Below are 21,215 nucleotides of genomic sequence, written 5' to 3' on the forward strand. Positions count from 1 at the left end.
ACCCAGGGACTATATCTCTCCAGCCCTAAAATCACTCCACTGGCTCCCGGTTGCTGCTAGGATCAAATTCAAATCCCTCTGCATCCTCCATAAGGCTGCCTGGGGCCTGGGACACGCAACTTGCTCTCACCAAATGCCCTCCCTCCAGATCTCTCTGATCTTCCAGCTTCAACTCTGTGCATGTCAAGCGATTCTCTAAGCAGCGAGCGGGTGGCCGATCTCTTTCCTCGGCTGGCTCCGTCCTCTGGAACAGCCTCCCCCTTCCTCTCCGTCTTGAGCCAGATCTCCTCAAATTCCACAAGCTCCTCAAGACTTTTCGCTTCTCCTCCTCCTTCCCCCTCTGCCTCCGATGCTAAACCTCACAGTCGCTGAGATTCCTGGCCTGTGTCCTTCTGGGCGCTGGCCTTACATCCAATCGCCTTCCGCCTCTGCCCTCCCACTGCACTTGCCTGTGTTGTTCCCACAGGTCTGCACTTATTGTATTGGCAGTTGATCACACTTTCTCTGCCAGGCACTTACCTGTTGCCTCGCAAATGACTCTCTGTCATTTCCCCCTCTGTGGATCCTCTAGCATTTACCCCCCACCCCCTTTCCCTTGGCCCCTCGCTCTCTCTGCACTTGCACGCTCCGAATGATCACAAGGCCTACTAGGACCGCCTCTGTCTTCCATCATTGTTAGTTAATTGCCTTTTGTTCCCTGTTCCCTCCACTTTGACCAGTGGGTGTTTTGAAATACAATTTATTGATATGTAAGTGCCTAAAAAATGACTGTAGTAACCACTTCTCGTTCTCTCCACTTCCTCTCACCCGTGACGTCATGCCACCCCCCTTCCACGCTCCCCTGTGCTGCCTCCTATTGTCACCAGCCCCAACCCCCCTTCCTTTCATCATTGCTCTTTCCCCAGTCCCCTTCTCTTTCCACGCCCACTCTTACTTCTCTAATCTTGGCCTCTCTCGCGTTAATGATCTGATTAATAATTACCTTCCCTTCACTTTCTCCTTTGCGGACGATTCTAGCCGAAGTAAACAGGCGTGTGCGGAGTGGACAGCCCAGGAGGGTGCCCCAGTCTGAGGTGAATGCGAGAGGCTACGAATAGCGACCACGCAAGATCTGGGGTACAAGAGCACGAAGGAATGTGGGTGCACGGATGTCAGAGGAGCGACGGAATACTGACTTCAGTGGAACTGTGGAGAAGTTAGGGGGTTCGCCTATAATAAGGCACGAGCCAACGACAAATGAGGTGCACTGGTCACAGCCGGACAGCAGGGGTACAACGAGCCCAGCTAGGAGTACTGACTGAGGCGCCCGTATCAAAGACCGAGCCCGTGTGAGTACATCAGTCGGGGAAACTGGGGGATGGCCAGTGAGCCCAGAGTGATTGATCTCAGAAGATCTGCGTTTCTGGGGAACTCCGATGTCAACGGTGCAGAGTTGGCGACCCGAGGAAAGAAAGGATGCTAGTGGCGACGTGACACTAGAAAATGAACTACCTCCATGGAGCTTGCCCACTGTGAAAAACTCACGCAAGGGGAGCTTGCCTACAGGGTAAAAGTGATCCCAATGTGTTGGGCTGTTGGAACATTCTGGTCAGGTTGCGGAGCTGGTGCTACAAAGACAGATACTGGTTCCATTGCATGAAAGAAGCATCTGAGCCGACCCCCTGCCCCACTCCAGGCTCTGGGTGCTGTCCCCATTCATCTCGGGGGCAGCAGCCTGGTGTGGCGCATGCGCAGCCGAGAGCAGCTGGACCAAGAGCTCAAAGGCTAGAGATACCCCAAGAGAGACGGGGTACACTAACCCAGGTAAGAATGAGTGCATTCTGGGAGGGAATGCGGTAGTGCACCTGCATCCGGGCTACGTTCTAGGGGCGGGGGGGGGGGGGGGGTATCCTGGGTTAATAATAGGGGTGTTGTGAATGTGTTGTTCCCGAATTGAAGGGGCGCAGTGAGTGCATAGTGGCCACCTTACGTGTTACGTGGTACCCTGGCTAATATTCTGGGGTGCTGACAGGGTGCTGTTGCTGGATTGTGGGTACACCCAGGGCCGAATTATAAGGGTGCATCTATTGAGTGTATCAGAGCTGGTTTCCACGGGTGCACTGGAGCGCGTATCAAGGGTGAAGTCTGGGGTGCAATTGAGGGAGTGACCTCTTGCTGTTTTCTGGTGGGGGGCGTAGTAGGGGCCTACTGTTTGAGGGTGCAGACCTCTTTTGGGCAAACATCTACCATTTCCTTTGATGCCAGCACTGGTGCTCTGTACGAGAGGGCATATGTCGGCGATGTGCGTGGGGCGTGACCGCTGTCCTTTAATTCACCTCTGGCATGTCAGTCCTTAGCTCGCCTGACCCGTCGACCCCTGCCAAAGCGCAGCTGTCGCCGCTGTCGCACCGAAAGAGGCCGCGAGGTGGCACCAGAAACCGCTACTCAGGTTCTGGTAGAAAGAACAAAAAAAACGTGCTGCTCTTTTATTCGTCTCCATGGCTGAAGGCGGCTTCAGTCCTCTGCGTCTGGGGCATGTTTTAAACTGTTCTGAGTATTTCGATATTGTTTATAGTTACTGTGTCGTGAAGTCTTCCGGACTCGAGTTGCTGCCATGAAACTGGATGTAGGTCTTCGCATTACACACAATGCTGGATAGGTGTATTTGTGCGAGGGGCTGTGCAGAATTACACCCTAAATGTGGGATGGACTGGCCTATAGGGAACTCTGGAGTTTTCCTCGTGGGCCTCTGCACCCTGGGCCTCTTTTGTTGGATATTGCCACGTTTCCTCGTAGGAAAAGGGTAGCGCCTGCTGAAAATGTGACACAACATGGGGGCACTTGGCACATTATTTCCAGGGTCTCTTTTGGTTCCCAGTCCACCCCTGCTTTAAGAGGCACTACTGTGGGGGAGTTGAGGAGGCTAATTAGCAGGGGGTTTGAGGTAGTGCTGCGAGGAGTGCAGACAGTACTTGTCACTCGCCAATCCCCACATCAAGTCCTGTAACTGGTCATAGTGCCACATTTCTATCTTGCACATCACGCCACTTCTAAGCGCTGTTATGACCGTGTATACATAATTGTCTTGGGGTGTTTGTGCATTGGGTCCTGGACACGCGCAGGGCTCTCCTTGACCTGCCGCTGTGTACCCCTTTCTCTTTGGGGGGCTCACGATGGATTACGGTCCTCTTAGCACAAAGCAGTGACAGAGGTCGCAGCCATGTTATGCTCGACGCAACTCCTGAGGCTGTCGGCACGTGTATGCAATGCTCACGGTTACACACTCTTTAGTGTTAGGGTGGCTGTTGTGAAAATGAGCCGCAAGCCCAGTGGACATTATGTGCTCACAACCCTTTAATCACAGAATGATTAGTCTTTTATAAAGATCTGTGATTTTTCTTTTGTGTCCAAAGCACTATATGAAATTCATGCAAAGCAGCCAGGAACCTCCATTGGTGTTAATTGTCTGCTCCCCCTGTCTCATATGGGTATCTCAAAATAGGAGTGTTCCACACTGACCATCTTGGTATGACAAACTCCTATCAGAACATAATTGATATGTGTATTGTAGGTTCTGATCAAGTACTTTGCTTAGTAAGACAAGGGTAACCTTCTTATGATCAATGCAATATGCACTGGAATTGATCATTAGAAATGAACATGGTCACATCTTGAAAAGAGACATCTTACTAATGTCCTTTCTTTTGCAAGCTTCTTTTGCCAACGACACACATCATTTCATATATCAAAACGTCCTTTCTACTTGGAAAGGATTGTGTGCAAATGAGAACCAATGCTTGGTTTCTTCGGTGAGTGCCGAGGTGATGGTTATTTGCCTGATGGCCGCTGACCCTGTGGACTGCTGCTTTTGTCCCCCACAAGGTCGGTCAGAACCAAAGCACCCCCTGCAGGGCCTACCCATATCCCACTAACCTCTCCCGATACGGACCATGCTCCCTTTGTGTGATATCAGCATTTCTGCAGGACACGCTGGATGAGAATGCATGTCTCCAAAGACCAGGTCAGTCTACATGGCCGGATCCATGTCAGGTTTTCAGGATATCCCTCATTAATATTCATGACATGCATTTGCATACAATGATTCTAAATGTATGGACATTTTTCCTCATGAATATTCATGAGGGATATCCTGAAAACCTGTCAGGATCCCAGCCCTCGAGGACTGGAGTTACACAACTCTGCCCAAGGGGATGCCTCTGTCACTGCAGCTCTCATTCTACTTTTAATCATAAAAACACATCACCCACTGAAAATATCTGTGCATTTTCTCTGGTTGTGCTGCTATCAGCAATGGCTGGAGTGGCTCCAGAAAATGCAGAGCTGACAATGGGGCAGTGACAGAGAAAGACAGAAAGAGCGAGCAACTGGCATATGGTCCACCAGGTTCAGCAAGCAGGTGCTATTATTTCAAGTTTTAATGGCTTTCTCTTTCTCAAAATCAGAAGCATAAAGGGATGAGCCGGGATTCAAACTTATGATTCATTGTCCGTTGTAGAAATACCCTGGGAAACCATTGAACTTGCTGAACGGTCTTATGGGCATTAGTCCTGAGAGTCCCTCCTACAGACTCACAGGGCGCCCACTCTACAGCCGGACGGAATGCCTGACCCATATTTATACATGAATGCACAGCAGCTTTAAAGAGAAGCAACGCCAGGCACAGGGGAAGGGCTGTGCAGGGAGGGCTGTGCAACAACAGAAATATGCCAGAAATCAGACAGTACTTTGGTAGCAGATGGCAATTTTGGCAAAGGGATATGTGCATGGGCAAGTGATGTCAACTCTTGCACGGCAATAATTGGCAGTTGTTGATGGCAATCCTTGGCAACAGAGAACGTTCCCAGAAATGTGTAGGCAATCCTTGGTTGTGGAGTATGTGGTGGTCATTCCTGGGAAGGAGGCAGATGCTTGCAATTCTGAAGGCAATCATTGGCACTGGCACAAGTATCTGAGTAGCTGATGGCAATCCTTGGCATGGTGCAAGTTCAATACATTTCATGGCAATCTTTAGCAAAGCGGCCATTTTCCATTGGCCATGTTGGCCAGCTCTCAGTCCCTTTTATTGGGCGCGGAGAGGGAACCTACTTGGCCAACAGAGTGAGCTATACAAAAGTGACAACTTTAGCTTTGTGTATGATTGTTTTCGGAGCTTCTTGAATAAACTGAGCATCTGATCTGGAACAAGCAGCAATGGAGCAGTTCAGAGAAAACACAATTGTAGCTGCCCACGTGACCATTCCAATGACGAAATCTAGAGGATGTGCCTGAAAAATTAGGAGGTATATTCCCCACCATAGCATTCTGGATTGTGAGAAATCATCCAACTTATAAAAAAGGTACTGGAGCCTTGTTTGCCGTGAGAATGACCAGCACAGGAGGCAAAAAGCACACCTGGAAGCAAGAGGTCTCTGTAGCTAATATGCGAATCAGCCCGTCCCACAGGAGCACCCCCTTCCTGCTCTGGAATGATCATAGACAGGCTTATTCACAGGAGATCACAGATCACTACTCCCAAGTTTTAGTGACTGTGCTGATCTCAGGGGTGGTCGAGACTTTGGGAGGCCTGGCACAAGAGATGACTCCAGGGACCACCTGGAAATATCCTGGGGACTGCGCCTGAGGTGTGTCTCTGGGCAGAATCAGGATCAGATTCCTGCTTCCAATCAACCATTCAAAGTGGACTTTGGGCTACTGTCCATTGCTATAAAACACATCTTGCACAGGTAAGTAAGTCAGAGGCGAGTCTGGGGCTTTCCAAAGTGGAGACTTGCCCAGGTCACTCACTGTTCAAACGAGTCCATCGGGCAGAGAGCGATTCGGGGTTGGCAGCTTGCCATATGGACAGATTTCTGCCAGATGTAGGAACTTCCTGCCAGAGCTCTGCATGGCCTCAATCCAATTAAAGCACTGCAATGGATGAAGGGACGACTTCTAGAAGCTAGCTAATTATATCACCCATGCAAAGGAGCTGTGTGACCAGGAGTCCCTGAGGAGATATGGCTCGACTGATCTTCGAAGTACTGGTTCATGGGTGCCACCTGGCACCTGCGGGCAGCCGATGCTGAGGCATCACCTTAGTCAAGGCACAGAGGGGAGAACTCCATCCAAGTTGAAGGACATTCCATTGGCATTACACACCTCCTGCAGAAAACCTCAGGTGTGGTCTTTGTACCTTGTAGTTAGGCATGTGGAATTATGCACCCTTAAGGTTGATGGCACGTTGCCAGCCACCTTCTGGGGGCATACCTATTTACTGTATGTGTACCATAGTCGCCATTTACTGTATGTGTACCATAGTCGCCATTTTGAAGTGCTGACTATGTAGGGATAACCAGAGTGAACCGAAAGAGGTCCTATATGGTGCACAGACCCCCACTCATTTTTTCCAATACAAACGAGCAGATTAGGTGGTCTTTGTTCCTGACTAAAGTTTTGTAGGTTGGTCATCAGTGAAGGCCACAAACACAGTTTTCTACCAATACGGAAAGTATTCCCTAAGACCGGTTGTACAATTTTATAAAAATAAAGTTGTTCCGCCCCTTACGTATGGTGCCAAAACCTTATTTGGATGCTCTTTTAAGCTGTGGCTGAAATGCGTACAGATCAAATGGAGAAGAATCCTCCAATTACCCAGAGGTTTCCCCACAGCGTGTATGAGGTTTGAGATGAGCTTAGCCTCCATGAACGCAATAGTGATATGGAATACCTTGAATCTACACAGAAAGATGGAAGATACAGACTCCCGTCCTCAATTTAGGCTCTTAAAGAACCGTTCTAAAACCGACAAAGATGATCTCCTCGAAAAATTGAAGCGACACTGTGAGGCTATACTAACAAGCTTGAATACAGATCAAGAAACCTTAATGCAAAACCCGCATGCAGTTAAAAAGAAACTTTTTGAGAATGATTGGATCAAGACGCAAGAGCTAAGAAAACTGCAGGAACGTATAAAGAACTCCCCTGCTGAAGCAAGAAAACGGAATTCTTTACCGAAATATATGATTAGGTTCCCATGTGAGAGATATAGAGATATCTTTACAAAGTTTAGATTAAATGCATTTAAAACAAAAGATAATGAATAAAGAAAGAAAGAACTACAAGATAACGACGAAATATGTAGATTTTGTAAAGATACAGCAGAGTCTCTAAAACATTTGCTGCTATTTTGCCCCAATCTGAGAGATGAACGAACACGATATTTGGGGGCTGCAATTGGTAAACACCCTACAAGGACCACTGAAGATTGGTGGCTAAGAATGCATGAGGGCAACGATAACAAACTCATATTTGCCCTAGTTTTCTTCTTAGAACATCTGAAGGAGAGACTGAGACCTAAGCTGAGAACAAACAGCGAGGAAATAGGACCTACTACCGTTTGAAGGTCTAGATGAGTAGCGACAATGAGAAAAGTGGGGCTGCCCTCGTATCCCTGCTATCTGATCTCCCATTTTTTCTTCAGTCTTGTGTTGTCCGATCCTGTATTTTATTTGAGTATGATAAGCACTAATTATCTCACTGTTTTATCGATGAATTGATTGTACGTATTTTTTATACTATTTGATGCTGCTTGTGTTCTATTTTCTTGTCTGTTTTCTTTTTCTGCTTGCTTTTCTTTTTTTTCATTCTTTTCTTTTCCTTGTTGTACGTTGTCAAATGTGCAAAAAAGTTTGAACAAACTATGTGCACAATAAATAAAAAATAAAAAAAAACACTTTTTTACCAAAGGCAAGAAGCGGGATGATTTCCAGGCTTCCACCGTCAGATGGGACGATCACAGTGAGCCCTGTCTTTGTACTTCTCCGCGAGATTCATCCATCCATCTGCTATGTTCACAAGCAATGAGGCAGAGCTAAAAAGGACACATCTATCCATTTACCACCACTCAAGTGACTGGGAATGCCGCATTCCTAGTCGAGAAAAGGCCCTCAAGAAATGTGGACAGACCCAGCTCTGCCGATTGGGCCGGCTCCCGCCGGGTCCGAGATCCAGCACCAGATGTGCAGCCGGATCTCGGTATCCGGCCAGGTTCAGCCACCCTAAACCCATGCTCTGCGCACTGGGGGGGAAAAAAAAAGAAAGAAAGCGCCTGTGATGGCATGGAGTTGGGGGGCGGAGCAGCACATTGCTGCCATGACCAGCCCCTTCAGTCAGACTGTAGCAAACAAAACGGCAAATGATGGGCCATTAGTCACTCAATGGTTTCGTGCCTGCATTCTGATGGGAGGAGAGCTGCAGTGGCGTGTGGGTAGTTGGTGTGCATTGTAGGCAGCTTTGCCTCTCTGCAGGTGTGCATGTGTCATCTTTGACATAAGACTTAACACTCTCTGGGCCTCATTACGACCCTGGCGGTACGGGGTAAACAGCGCCGTAAAAGGTGCCGACACCTTTTACCCCGTACCGCCTCATTACGAGGTCCCCTCGCGGGACCCAGGAAGCAACGCCTTGTCAAACCAGGCATGCTTACCGGGTCCCGCGAGGGGAAGAGGGAGCAAACAACGGGCCAACTTGTAATGGCCCGTTGTTTGCTCCCTCTCCCACTCCCATTCAGCCCTATGGGGGCTGAAATGGGAATGGGGAAGGACCAGGTCCGGGTCCTTGGAGGGAGGAATTACCGGGCCGTCCGAACTCGGAATGGCCCGGTTATTCCTCATTCTGAGGACCCAGACCCGGATGCGATTTCAGCGGCAGCCATGCCGCCAATAGCGGCATGGCTACCTCCGAACTCGTAATGAGGGCCTCTGACTCACTTTGATACAGGTCACAGCTGCAGGAAAAGCAAACTGTAACTTCCTCTGGTGCAAGGGGTCATCAGAGGAAGTTACAGTCGTCAGCCACGACCCGGTTTATTTACTTATTATGTATGCAATGTTTGTCAGATACATGGACCCGGATTACTTATTTATGCAATGTTTGTTGGATACCTTTATCTGACAAACATTGCATAAATAAATAAATATACAGGTATCCAACAAACATTGCATTAATAAATAAATACCCCTATTTACATTGAATTGAAGAAGATTCATAAGGACTAAGAGATATATATCCCACTAACCCTATGCTCAAATCTCTGCATCCCTAATCTCACACGAAAATCCACACAACCATCTTCTCTTTCAGCAAACCGCACCCACTACACCACACTGCAACAGCAAACAAACAACACATAAACCGTACCAACAGCACACAAGGTCTTGCATCGGTCCGATATTCGCACCAAAGCAAAGCGCACAGTGAAAACTGAACTGAAGCTGCCAACAGCACACCACTTCTCTCACTTTCCCACTCCCTCTTCACCCTACTAACCCACACCGCCTTCTTGTTTGCAGATCCGCCAGAGCACCTGGGGACCAATTCCATTGGTGACGGTGCACGGTACAAATAACATTAACATTGAAACTATCCCACATGATGTAGCCACCCAACTGCTTTCAGAGGGGAGCGCAGAGCTGTGCCGGGTGTGGTTCAAGTAAAAGAAAACGTTGCTTATGGCAAACAGAAATCAGCAGGTTTTAAGAATGAGGTTGCAGGACAATCCCTCGGTTTAAACCAGGATTTCCCCACAGATTATCTTCTCTTTCACAATTAGCTAGAGTAATGGCCCTTCTTAATGATTGTTTCACAGTCTGCTCAAAACCACTCCTCTGCATGAGCTCAGATCACAGTGCAGACTAACATTGCTGTTGGTAGATTAGGTGCACAGATTGGCTGGTACGGTTTTCTCCCGTGTACATATGCTGATCACCCTGTGTGTACATGTACTGAGTAGGGTCGGACTGGGCCATAAAATTGTCTCAGGCACCAATGAAAAATTGGTCCATAGCTGAAAATGGCAATTCATTCCTTTTATGACGTTGTTTGAATAGTACCCAAGGGGGAGTTTCTTTTATACAATGGGATGTGAATTGTGCATTTTAAAGAATATTTACTCATCAACACTGGTCAAAACTATTATCCGCACAGTGAAGGAACTCATCACCAGTGCCATGGAAGTGGTTTAAAGTGTAATTGATAATAGTTTGGAGAAGAAGCAGCCTGAAAGAACTGCCGCTATTTTAAATTATTATTTTGGACATGTCCTTTTATCGGAGGTCAACTGCCAGCTCCATCCCCGCTAGACCCCGCCTCCTCAGGCACCGTCTCCACACCCCCAACTCTGCCCTCACCCTGGCCTTTGTGGGATCCCCCACCAATTCTTTTCCATTTCCATCACTGGACAAACTTAAGGTTCAGCCCACAGAATGTATTTGCCTGTGTTGGCTGCAGGAGGAGAAAGAATTGTGGTCAATTACTTCTGTTATTTATGTGTGTCTTTCAGTGCCCAAGCGTACACAAATGCTATTTCAAAATGCCAGGAGCGAAGTGGGGAGCAGGGAAGAGGAATCAAACAATTGGGGTGTAGCAAAGGGTAGCATACATTCCTATTTCAAATCCAAAATATATCAAAGCAATCATATTATATAGAAGGTGTATTCAGGGGGCTACAAAGAGCTGTAAGATAAGTCTAGGCATGGACATAATTATAAGGGGGACAGGGTGTTTGACCACTCCCGCCCCACAATTTCCCTGGCATGCCATTTTGTCTCCCTCTTTCAGCAGGGGCCCTTTTCCTTTGGCTGTCATGTCTCCCCAACATTTTCAGCAAATCCACTCAGTCTAGCCTGCATAGACTTAGAGCAGGGCCTGGGGCAAGACCTAGCAAGGCAAGCCGTGAGGGAATGTGGGTAGAATTCCCTTTCCTTCGTCTGCCCTTTGCTTTGCATGCCCGGGCAAGAGTCACCTTCCTCTCTGTAGTTCTGATCTATAGTTAAGAAAGGAAAGGTATGGGCTGGGGTAAGCAGGTGGGTGAGGCTTAGGTTACGTGACCTAGATCTACCTGCACCAGCTGACCAACCGCAAAAGAAAAGAGGCTGGAAGACCTGCTTAAGTAGGTGAAAAAAGCCTGGCAAAACAAGAAGGCACCAAAAGATTAGCAGTAATTGACCGGTGGGTGGGACTTAGGCCACGTGACCTTGATTCACTTGCACCACATTTCCTCACTGTTGTTAGGTGTTCCCCTAGTTATTTTGCCCCACTGTTTATTTTGCACCTAGGTGTCCCTCAATGTGATGTTTCTAGGTGCACCCCACTGTGATTTGGCTCATAGGTGTATCCACTGGTATGCTGCCCCTAGGTGACCCCTAACTGTTGGTTTTACTACTCGGGTTTTCCCACTGCGACTTGACTCCTAAAACCACCACTACTGGCTCCTAAAACCACCACTACTAGGAGGTCCAGGCTCAGACTGGCCTATAGCGCAATAGGCCCATGGCTGAACCAAAAACGCAAAATGCTTGTGTGGGCCAGTTTTTTGGGTCAAAGTGGGACACTTTTGTGGCCAATGTGGGCCAGTTTGATGAGTTGCTTCACCATGAGGGTAGTAGTTTTTACCAGTTTTGCTGAACAAATGTCCTTTAAAATGTACAATTTGCATCACATTTTATCTAAAAAAGAAACCTCTGGTACTATTCAAACAGTGTCGCAAAAGGAATGAATTGCCATTTGCAACCGTGGGTCACTTTTTCATTGGTGAACGAGACAATTGTACGCCCCAGTCCGACCCTGATGAGGTCTGCATGGCTACACAGGATATGATAGTCCAAATGCTCACTGGGGTCTCGATTGTTCACTAGCATGCTCAAACTATGCTTTCCACCATATACAACTAACATTGAAAAAAGCCCCCCCCACACAGCAATGGACCACTCCCATGGCTCACACACTAAAAACATCAGCACTCTGCATCGCTTCAACCAACCTGGATAACAGAGGCTAAACTGGATAACAGAGGCCCAACCAATGCACCCTCGCGCTAACGGCACGTGTGGCTCCCTTCCGGATAATGATCCCTCAAAATCATATACCACAAATCACATAACCTACACGTAGAGCCTAGGTTTTTGCAACCTGCACGCATCAACAAAACAGCAAAGCTCACTTGAGTTTGTTTCCTTTTTCCTGGCCCAAGAGGGCATCCAAATAGCAGCAAAGCGAGGTAACAATCTCAATAAAAGATCATAAAGTAAGACTTAGATGTCATTTTATTCAGCTTTGGGAAACCGAAAGGTATTTTCATGTATCAATCAAGACTTCCTGCGTCTGAGGAGATCTCCACCGAGTTATCCCGAGCACCTTCCTATGCATATTCCTGTGCCGGCGGCCGGCCGGCCGGCTGCCCGGCCGCCTGCTACTTGGGTTGGAGTGAAGACTGTGGAGCTTCCCTCAAGCCTCTTTTAGCATAAGGTTGAGGTGCACAACCCGGCATTGGGCAATACTCGCGGGTAAGCGGCTAACGCTGGTTCTGGTTTTTTTTATGCATCTAACTGTCCCAGGTCTAGGCGCTTAGTGGTTATTGTAACTCCCCCCCCCCCCCGCACCATGCCAGTGACGAGGTTGCAGTCAGTGTCAGATGTGAATAAAGGCACAATCCAGACTAGTGAAATGGAAACTGCTCTCATCTAAGTGCCGGGCTCTTCTAGCAACCCGCCCAGCACCACAAATAGGGAGAAATCCCCCTCACAATTAATACCATTGACACCTTTTAGGCATAGTAATCATCTATCAGCTGTGCTAACATTTAGTGCAAAAAGAAGATTGAAGCTCCAGCAAGAACAGCTTGCCTGCTCCAAACTTCTGCTTATTAGAAAAGATCTTCAGAATGACTCAAATTTTGAAGACAACATCACTGGCCCTCTATTACTAACTTCCACGCTTCTGCAGCCAACAGCAGATAACTCCCACGATGAGAAAGGAGGGATTAACTGGTGCGATTAGGGGAACAAGGAAGCAGATAATGTAGTTGGCGACATATTGAAGGGGACCCACCTCGTGCCAACTCAGCCAAAAACAAATGGGGGATCAGTTAGGATATAACCCAGCCGTAAGTGCCGATAGGGGAATGGATGACCCCAGGATATCAGAGTCTGGGCAAACTCTTCAGGAGCAGCTGTTGCGGGACTTTGAGGCCTGCACTAATATAGGAGATTTTCAGAAATGGATGGTGCTTGCAGGTTCTAATATCCTTACCACACCCTTGGTTAATCCGAAGAAGTTCAATCACCCAGTTTCGAAAGAGAAGGGAAACATTTCACAAACTTCTTCCTCCAAGAACGGGCTTCACCAGTGCAGCCAAACAGATTTCACAGAGTCCCCGTATATAGGCTTGTCCTCTCAGATGAAGGTTGCTACTCTTGCTTCTGGTCGAGGGGATAATGCACCGAGAGAGACCTCCCTGCTGCTTGCTAAATTAGTTTCCTTGGTGGCTCCTCCGTTTTATAAGGATGTTCGACAAAGAAAATCTAAAATGGCTAACATTGTGGACCCTAGTCTAAGGAGTTTTGCCCTGGATCCCAGAAATGTTATCATCACTAACATTGATAAACAAAGCCTTTTGATTCCAGGGAGGATTTCAAGAATAAATCCTGGCTTGGCTTAATGCCAAATTATCCCCAAATTGTGTGTGTACTCAAGATCTAAAGGATCTGCCCAGAACCCAGATTGACAAGTGGTGTTCTAATGACAATACTGATTGTATTATTGTGGGATGCGGGCTGAGTAACGTACCTCAGTATTTGAACCGAACATCAGTCTCATAGCATATGGCTTCTACCACTAATCTGGGAATCGGATTGAACTGATATATCAATGCGGCTGCTCTTTATTATAGTTTCTCTTTTCTCTTGGTTTGATGCTGCCTAATGTTCTTTTATTTTAGCCCTACGGCCCCCCTTAATTGAATCACTGCTATTATTGTTAAGTTATTGTTTTGTTGATGTGTTTAGTGTTTGCCTTTTTGGTCTGTGCTTTGTTTGTTATATGCATGATTTATGTTGCGCCCTGATGCCTTCAGGACTCTATAAGTATACAAATAATAATAATAATAATAAATAACTTAAGGAAGAGCGGGAGGGCCACCACCTATCTTTACTTTACCAGCAATCTATCTATTCTAGTGTGTCCCAAGACAAGTGCCTCGTTGGTCAGACAGAAGACTTTGCGTTGGGCTGAAAAGGGATGGGGATCAATGAGGGTGGGAGTACTACATTCAGATTTCCTGGACCTAATAACTAAGGTAGCAGCAGAGCGAAGAATACATTTAAGAGGAGTTAATTGGACAGTCATACGACCCTTGTAAAACAGCATTGCAGCCTCTAGACGAGAAGGCGAGAGAGCTGGGTCAGCAGAGGTAAAACTAGAAGGTGAAAGGAAGGTCTTAATTCGTTTACGAAGGCACAAGCTGATCTCTTGGACATGGCAATGGAATACTAGTTTTGATTGAATGAACCATTCGCGGAAGGCATCGTGGCTATGTGGGAGGAAGCACAAAACATTCTGAGGGTTCAGGTCATCTCCTGAGCATTGTCCAAAACCAAAGCTTGGTACACTGATGTTACCCAAATAGAGCTGGAATTGCTTTCCCTTGACAGGGAGCCTATCAACACAGGGAGCTTCACCACAAAAAGGCAAGAGTACTGCCTCCTCCATATTGACAATGCAAAACAGGGCAACTGGTCCACACAAGGGCGCCTTTATGAGCATGCCCTAAAATAGGCCAATTATTGGCAAGGTTTGCCAAGAGAGAGAAGATACAAAGATATGCAGGAAGATTGATCAGATGGGAGGATAGGCAAATGCACAAATCAACAGCCAGTGAATTTGCTCGGTTCTTTGAAAAATAATATTCCCACCAGAGAATAACTTCTAGCAATGAATAAAAATAGTCACAGAAGATATCCCAATGCCGACTCTCGGCAGACAGTGAAGCGAACAACGAGACAAGGCCCTTTCCCTCCATGAAAATGAGAAGGCCAGGAGCAAACTGCAATCTAGGGAGATGCCTGGACCTAAAATATCTCCCTCTGTATTTGTGGAAGGTTCTGGGAGGCAACACTAGTCACATACGAATTACATGTTTGAAGCAAGAAAAAATAGTTGGCACCCTAACTCTTGACCAAAGACAAACCATTATAGTATTAACCCTAACATCTGTTAGGGAGATTTCCAAAGTCCAGGTGAGATCTTAGGGTGATCAACCTGTTAGTGGTACGCAGGGTTTCCCTTAGGTTAACCTGATTCTTCCAGTGTTAGCGAGACACAGCAGTCCGAGCTTCCCTCTCAGGACGGGAGAGAATGGCAATAAGGTACAGGTATGAAAAAAACAGCTGATATTTGCTGGACTCATAAATTCACTGGTTACTTACATTTAATATGTTTCCGGTGCACAGGGATAAAACCAGGTCATCACACGCAGACCACTTTGTCTAACAAACGCAGTTAGTCCCCGGCAATCTTAACGAGAATAAACTCTCAAATTATCTTAAAATCAACTTTTTTAAAAATTCAAAACAAGTGTTATCACCGAATACTAACTTTGTTGATTCTTGATTCCAATAAAGTTGAGACGTGTCTAGACCATTCGCTTTTTAAGCTCCTAACATCATACTTTCACAGTGTGGTTGTAACTTTTTAGTTTCAACGAATGATCTAATGAGAAACGATATACTTTGATAATAATGCAATTATCTCTCTATGCAAAGTGATGTGTGTTTAGTCTATGTAACAGACTTAGCCTAGTTACAGGGTACAGTTGACACACAGAAACGTGGGCACACAATAATAGAAGGTTGACACATTATATTACTGAAATTATCCTCTTTATCAAAAGTTGCGCATAAAAAAAAATACCTTTGTAAGAAGTAAGCACAACATGTTTGTATTACATAATTACCAGTAAGTATTACAGTGGACTATTACAGATTTACAGGTAGGTCCTATCTTTAGAAAACAGCAATAAAACAATAAGGTAGCCCCCAAGAGATACAAAATAACAATTCAAAATAAAAATTTCAACAAATAATAGTTTTCAGTATTTTAGAATAGTTTAGTACAGTTTTAGAGTTTCTCCATAGAAATCAATGGGACGAAGACAATAGGCAGCTCCTGGAAATTGGCCAAAACTGTCAAAAGTTACCAACTTTGTAGGGGAATTGGTGCAGAAGCGCTCTTTGGTCTGATGGTGTTGAGAGACTTCACCAGAGAAAATCCAGGCCAAGATTTGTTAAAGAAGAGGCCCAGTAAAGAAGACTGGAAAGGTGAGTCGGGGATCTTGAGGCAGACAATCAGGTCTGGTGCCCAGGAGAAAGGCCTTCAGGGCAAAACTCTAGGTACCGATGTATGGGATCAGCAATGGATTAGGAGGCAGAAGACCCCCAAACACGAGAATAGTCTTCTGCAGTGTTTATTTTACTTATTTTATTTATTGAGCATTTGTTAGTTGCTTATACAACAAACTAGTGTTTCAAAGCTCCACAAGGCAAGTGGGGAGGGAACAAGGGGAGTGCAAAAAGAACAGTAAAATATACAACATGGTCCTACTAGGTCTTGTGACATTCGGATGTGCAAGTGCAGTGAACAGAAGTGCAGGAGATAATGAAGGGGGGGGGGGGGTTATGGGCAAGTGCTGATAAGCCCGGGAGGGAAGTGCAAAGGGGTGCCATGGGAGGAATCCACTAGCTAAGTGCTGGGCAGAGGGATCCCAAGGAGTGGGAGGCACAGCCTCCAGGCCACGGTGCCCACAAGCACAGTGCTGAGGGGCCGGGGGGGTACTGGTGTCGACTGGGCAGAGGCCGGGTAACCTGTGCGATTCATGAAGGACCAGGCCTCCAGTCTCAGTGGCAGTGGGGTGTTTAGCGAGGAAGGGAAAGAGGAAAAGAGACAGAGAAAAGCAGAGTTTTGAGAGGTGTCTGGAATTTAAGGAGGTCTGGCTCAAGTCTTAGAGCGGCAGGGAGGCTGTTCCAGAGAGAGGCACTAGTCGAAAGAGAGAGACCTGTCGCCTATGCTTTGCGTGGAGAAGCATTTCACAATCCTTAGAGTTGGAGTTAGAGGAGCAAAGTGCTCTAGCAGGGGAGCATTAGCAGAGGGAAAGTTGGAGATAGCATGGCTCCAGGCCACAGATAGCCTTGTGGATGATGCAGAGGGTCTTGAATTTGATCCTCATGGCCACCGGGAGCCAGTGAAGAGATTTTAGGGCTGGAGAGATATGGCCCCTGGGCTTGAGCCAAGGATAAGTTTTACAGCCCTATTCTGAATTAGTTGATGGGGCGAAGGGGGGAAAGGGGAACATTGAGGAAGAGGCTGTTGCAGTAGTCCAGCCTAGAAAGGGCCAGAGTGCTGGAGATATTGAGTTTCTGGGGAAAGGTGAGGAAAGGGAGAATGCATTTTAGCAGGTGAAGCTGGAAGTGGGCCTTCTTGGCAAGGTCCAAGATGTGATTGGTGAAGGAGAGAGAGGATTGGAAGATGACCCCAAGGTTTTTGGCCTTGCAGGATGGAGATGGTAGAGGGCCCAAGGAGGGCAGCCAGGGGGTAGTAGGGAAATAGGGCACAGATGTCCAAATGAGAAGGATCTACGTTTTACTGGCATTAAGACAAAGGTTGCTAGCCGCACACCATGCCTGGATAGCAGTCAGGCAATTGGGGATGAGAGAGGAGGACGAGGAGGTGGAAGAGGGAAGTTTGAAGGAGAGCTGCGTGTCATCAGCATAACACTGGGCATGAGGCGAGGAGGAGGAGGTTAGGTGAGCAAGAAGGGTGAGATAGATGTCGAAGAGCCACAGCGATAGGATAGAGACCTGGGGGACGGTGCAGGTCCAGAGTGAGGTGGTGGAAGAGAGAGGGCCCAGTTGCAGCTGGGAGGGGCAGTTAGTGAGGAAAGAGTTCAGCCAATCCAGTGCCCGCTCTGTGCTCTGAGGGTATCACAGGGCTGTTTTAAGAGGATAGAATGGTTGACCATTCTGAAGGCAGAGGCGAGATCAAGGAGAATGAGAACAGCAGGAGAGTTAGAGACACGATTTGTGAGCATGTCTTCACAGATGTTCAGGAGAACAGTTTCCATGTAACTGGATGACCAGAATCCAGATTGATGGTCATGGAGGCAACCAACAAGTTCAGTATGATGGATCAGGTGGGGGAGGACCAACATCTCCAGGAGTTTACCCAGGAAGCGGGTGGTGGAGATAGGACAATAGTTAGCCAGGCAGGAAGGATGAGCTTTTTTAAGAGGGAGTGCACAAGGGAGTGTTTGAGGGATAGAGGGAAAGAGTAAGTGGCGAGTGGAGAAGCAGTGGTTACAGAAGTCAGCAAGGGCAAGAGAGGATATGTTGTTCTTAATTGTTTTTGGAAGAGCAGGGCAACACCTGATTGGAGAAGGCCTTCATAGAGCGGACAACTTTGAAGACCTCATCAGGTGCAATGGGCAGGAGGGGGGTGGAGGCAGGCAGCCAAGGGAGGCAGGAGAGGAGAGCTGGGAATGGTGATGGGGTGGAGGAGAGTGAGGAGAGGATGTCCTGAGCTTCAGAGGTGAAATGAGTGGCCAAGGTGGTGCAGAGAGCCTGGGAAGGAAGGCGAGAGGTTGAGACAGCGGTTGGATTGGCAAGTTCCTTGCTGATTTTAAAAAGTACTGCTGTGTTCTGGCTTCAGAGATGCAGGCTTGGATGTGGGCCCTCTTCTTGGAGTGGTCAGAGAGGCGATATTGGCTTTGGAGCAGGCAACAGGCCAGTTTGTCAGAGGGTGAATCTAAGGTCTGCCACATCCAATCAGCAACTCTGCACTTACGTTTCAAAGAAGCTAGATCAGAATAGTACCACCCATTGCACTTGGAGGCAGGATTCAGGGAGCTCTTCATGACAGAGGCAAGGATGTCAAGGGTGTTAGAGACGGAGAGTTGAAGGTTAGCAAGGATAGAGTCAGAAGAGGAGTCAGAGGCAGGAGTGGGTGGGGGGGCGAAGGTGGAGGCAAAAATAGCAACTGACACTCGCTTCATCAGTTGAATGACGGTGAAGGAGGCTGGCAGTGCGGGTGGCAACTCAGACAGAGGGCCAAGCGGTCCCAAGCGGGAGGAGAGGAGTGAGTGGTTGGACCAGGAGAGGGGGATAGTGACTGGGCTAGTGATAGAGATTGAAACACTTGTGTATAGGCGCAATATAAATGTCATATCATATCATGTCTAGAAATGAAGGCATCCAACGTGTGTCCTACAGAGTGGGTCAGACTGGAAGGAAGAATAGTAAGAGTTAATGAGTCACAGAGGTCACAGAATTGGGCAGTGGCTGATTCAGGAGAATCAAGGTGAATGTTGAAGTAATTGAGGAGGAGGAGTTTGGATGTAGAGGTCAAGAGGGAGGAGGTGAGGTTGGCCCAGTCAGAAAGGAAGAGAGATATAGGGCCAGGGGGCCTGTAGATGGTAGCAAGGGTGAGTGCGAGAGAAAGAGAGACTACAAGCCTACAGACGAGGCATTCAAAAGAGGAGTAGGGTTGAGTTGGTATGATAGAAGCAGGGACCCACTGAGGGAAAATAAAATCAGGGCCACTCCACCTCCGGGCCAGTTGTGCCTGGATTTGGAGAGGAGTTTGTAGCCCTCAGGAAGGAGAGTGTCAAGAGCAGTGACAGAGCTGGCATTGAACCATGTCTTGGTAAGGGCGAGGACGTCGAGGTCAAGGTCTTCAAGAAGGAGAGAGATTTCAGAGGAGTTTTTGACAGCAGAATGAGCATTCAGAGTAGCTAAGCTGATTACCACCTTTGAAAGCTTTCTGAGGAGGGCTGCAGGGGCGTAGTATTACCGTTGGTGGTGGTGGAGAAGTTAGAGGAGGGGAGAGTAGCAGGTGAAGGGAGGAAGTTAATGAGAGAGGGCAGGCACTTGTCAAAAGAATTTGAAGAGTAGGTTATTAAACCTTGGGCCATGATAGTGCCATTGTGATAGACATTAAAGATGCATCTAGAGGATGAGAAGTATGCCAAGAGTACGTCCCATCTAGTACCACCATTAATGGGTGAAGAGGAGAAAGGGGATAGAGTAGAGATCAAGTGGTGGATCCATAGTCTGGGAAGGGGACAGAAAAGAGGATGTTGGTAGTAGTCTGCCTATAAAGTAGCATTGATATAGGTGTCAGCAATAGGCAGGCCTGGATTAGAGGCAAGGAGTGTTTTTTTAAGCTTTTTTTTTCCAGACTTCGAGAGGGAAATAGGACAGATAATAGAGTAGCAATTAGAGTGGATATGGAAGACAGAGAGCACCATGTGAGTGGCAGGAGGGAGAGAGAGAGACGGGCTGGGGAGCTGCACAGTGCACAGCTAAACTCACCGGCAGCCGAGCAGCCAAGGCACAGAAGAAAGGAGGTACTTTGGATAAGATATGCATGGGTATTAAAATGTAGCTGAAGATATATGATATGATATGATATGGCATTTATAACGTGCCTATCGACAAGTGTTTCAATGCGCGACAAGGCAAGGGAGGGGGAACGAAGGAAGGACAGACAGCGATCCTACTAGGCCAAGTGTCATTCAGATTGCGCAAGTGCATGAGAAGGGGGAAGGGGAAAGTGCGGGGGGAGGGTGAAGGGAGAGTGCACTACATGGGAATAGAATAATAACAATAAGTAAAAGTAAAGGCAGGCTAGCAGAATATCTATCACAGCCAGATTCGATTTTTAAACAGATATGCAGAATTGTAGCAATTTGCCTTCCAAGCAGAATGCAAAATGTATCAGTTTAGACAAGGCTAGCAAAGGGCAGGGGATAAGGAGTTGAATCAGTTATACATCTAAACAAAAGTTCAGAAGGCGAGGTTGCATTGGTGAGTTCCAGCATCGGGCCAGCACAGGTAGCTGTGACGAGCCTGGGCTCCATGGTAAGCTAAGCCCCTTGCAATGCAAGTACAGGGAAAACAGGGCAGAGGAAGTCACTGGACCCCCATGAGGTGATTCTGAAGTCACAGATTTCACAGCAGTGAAGAATATAAAGAATACTGACCCTTTGGGTTAAATCAGTGGATGCTGCAGTCTGGATTTACAGCTGCAGGAAAGGACAATGGAGGCAACTTTGAAGAAAGGACAGCAGCAGATTATAACCTGAAGAGTTCACAGATGAAGCAGGAACTTTTCAATGGCTGATACAATGCTGTTGAGTCTCATGCAATTAATAGGTGATCCTGCTTCGGGGACAGTATGGCCAGTAGTACCAGGGGAGCACGCAACACTTGCCAAGATGGTGGATGCAGCAGTGCCCGCCTCAAGGGAAAGGATTGCCCAAGATGGTATCCTCTAGTCAAAGAGTAGCAGGGCTTTACCTTGCAGCAGGATTAGAAGTCCAGCAAAGGAGCTTCCAGCAAGACCCTCAATTA

The sequence above is a fragment of the Ambystoma mexicanum genome, chromosome 10 (genome assembly GCF_040938575.1).
Source record: "Ambystoma mexicanum isolate Mex_15411 chromosome 10, UKY_AmexF1_1, whole genome shotgun sequence".
Lineage (NCBI taxonomy): Eukaryota > Metazoa > Chordata > Amphibia > Caudata > Ambystomatidae > Ambystoma > Ambystoma mexicanum.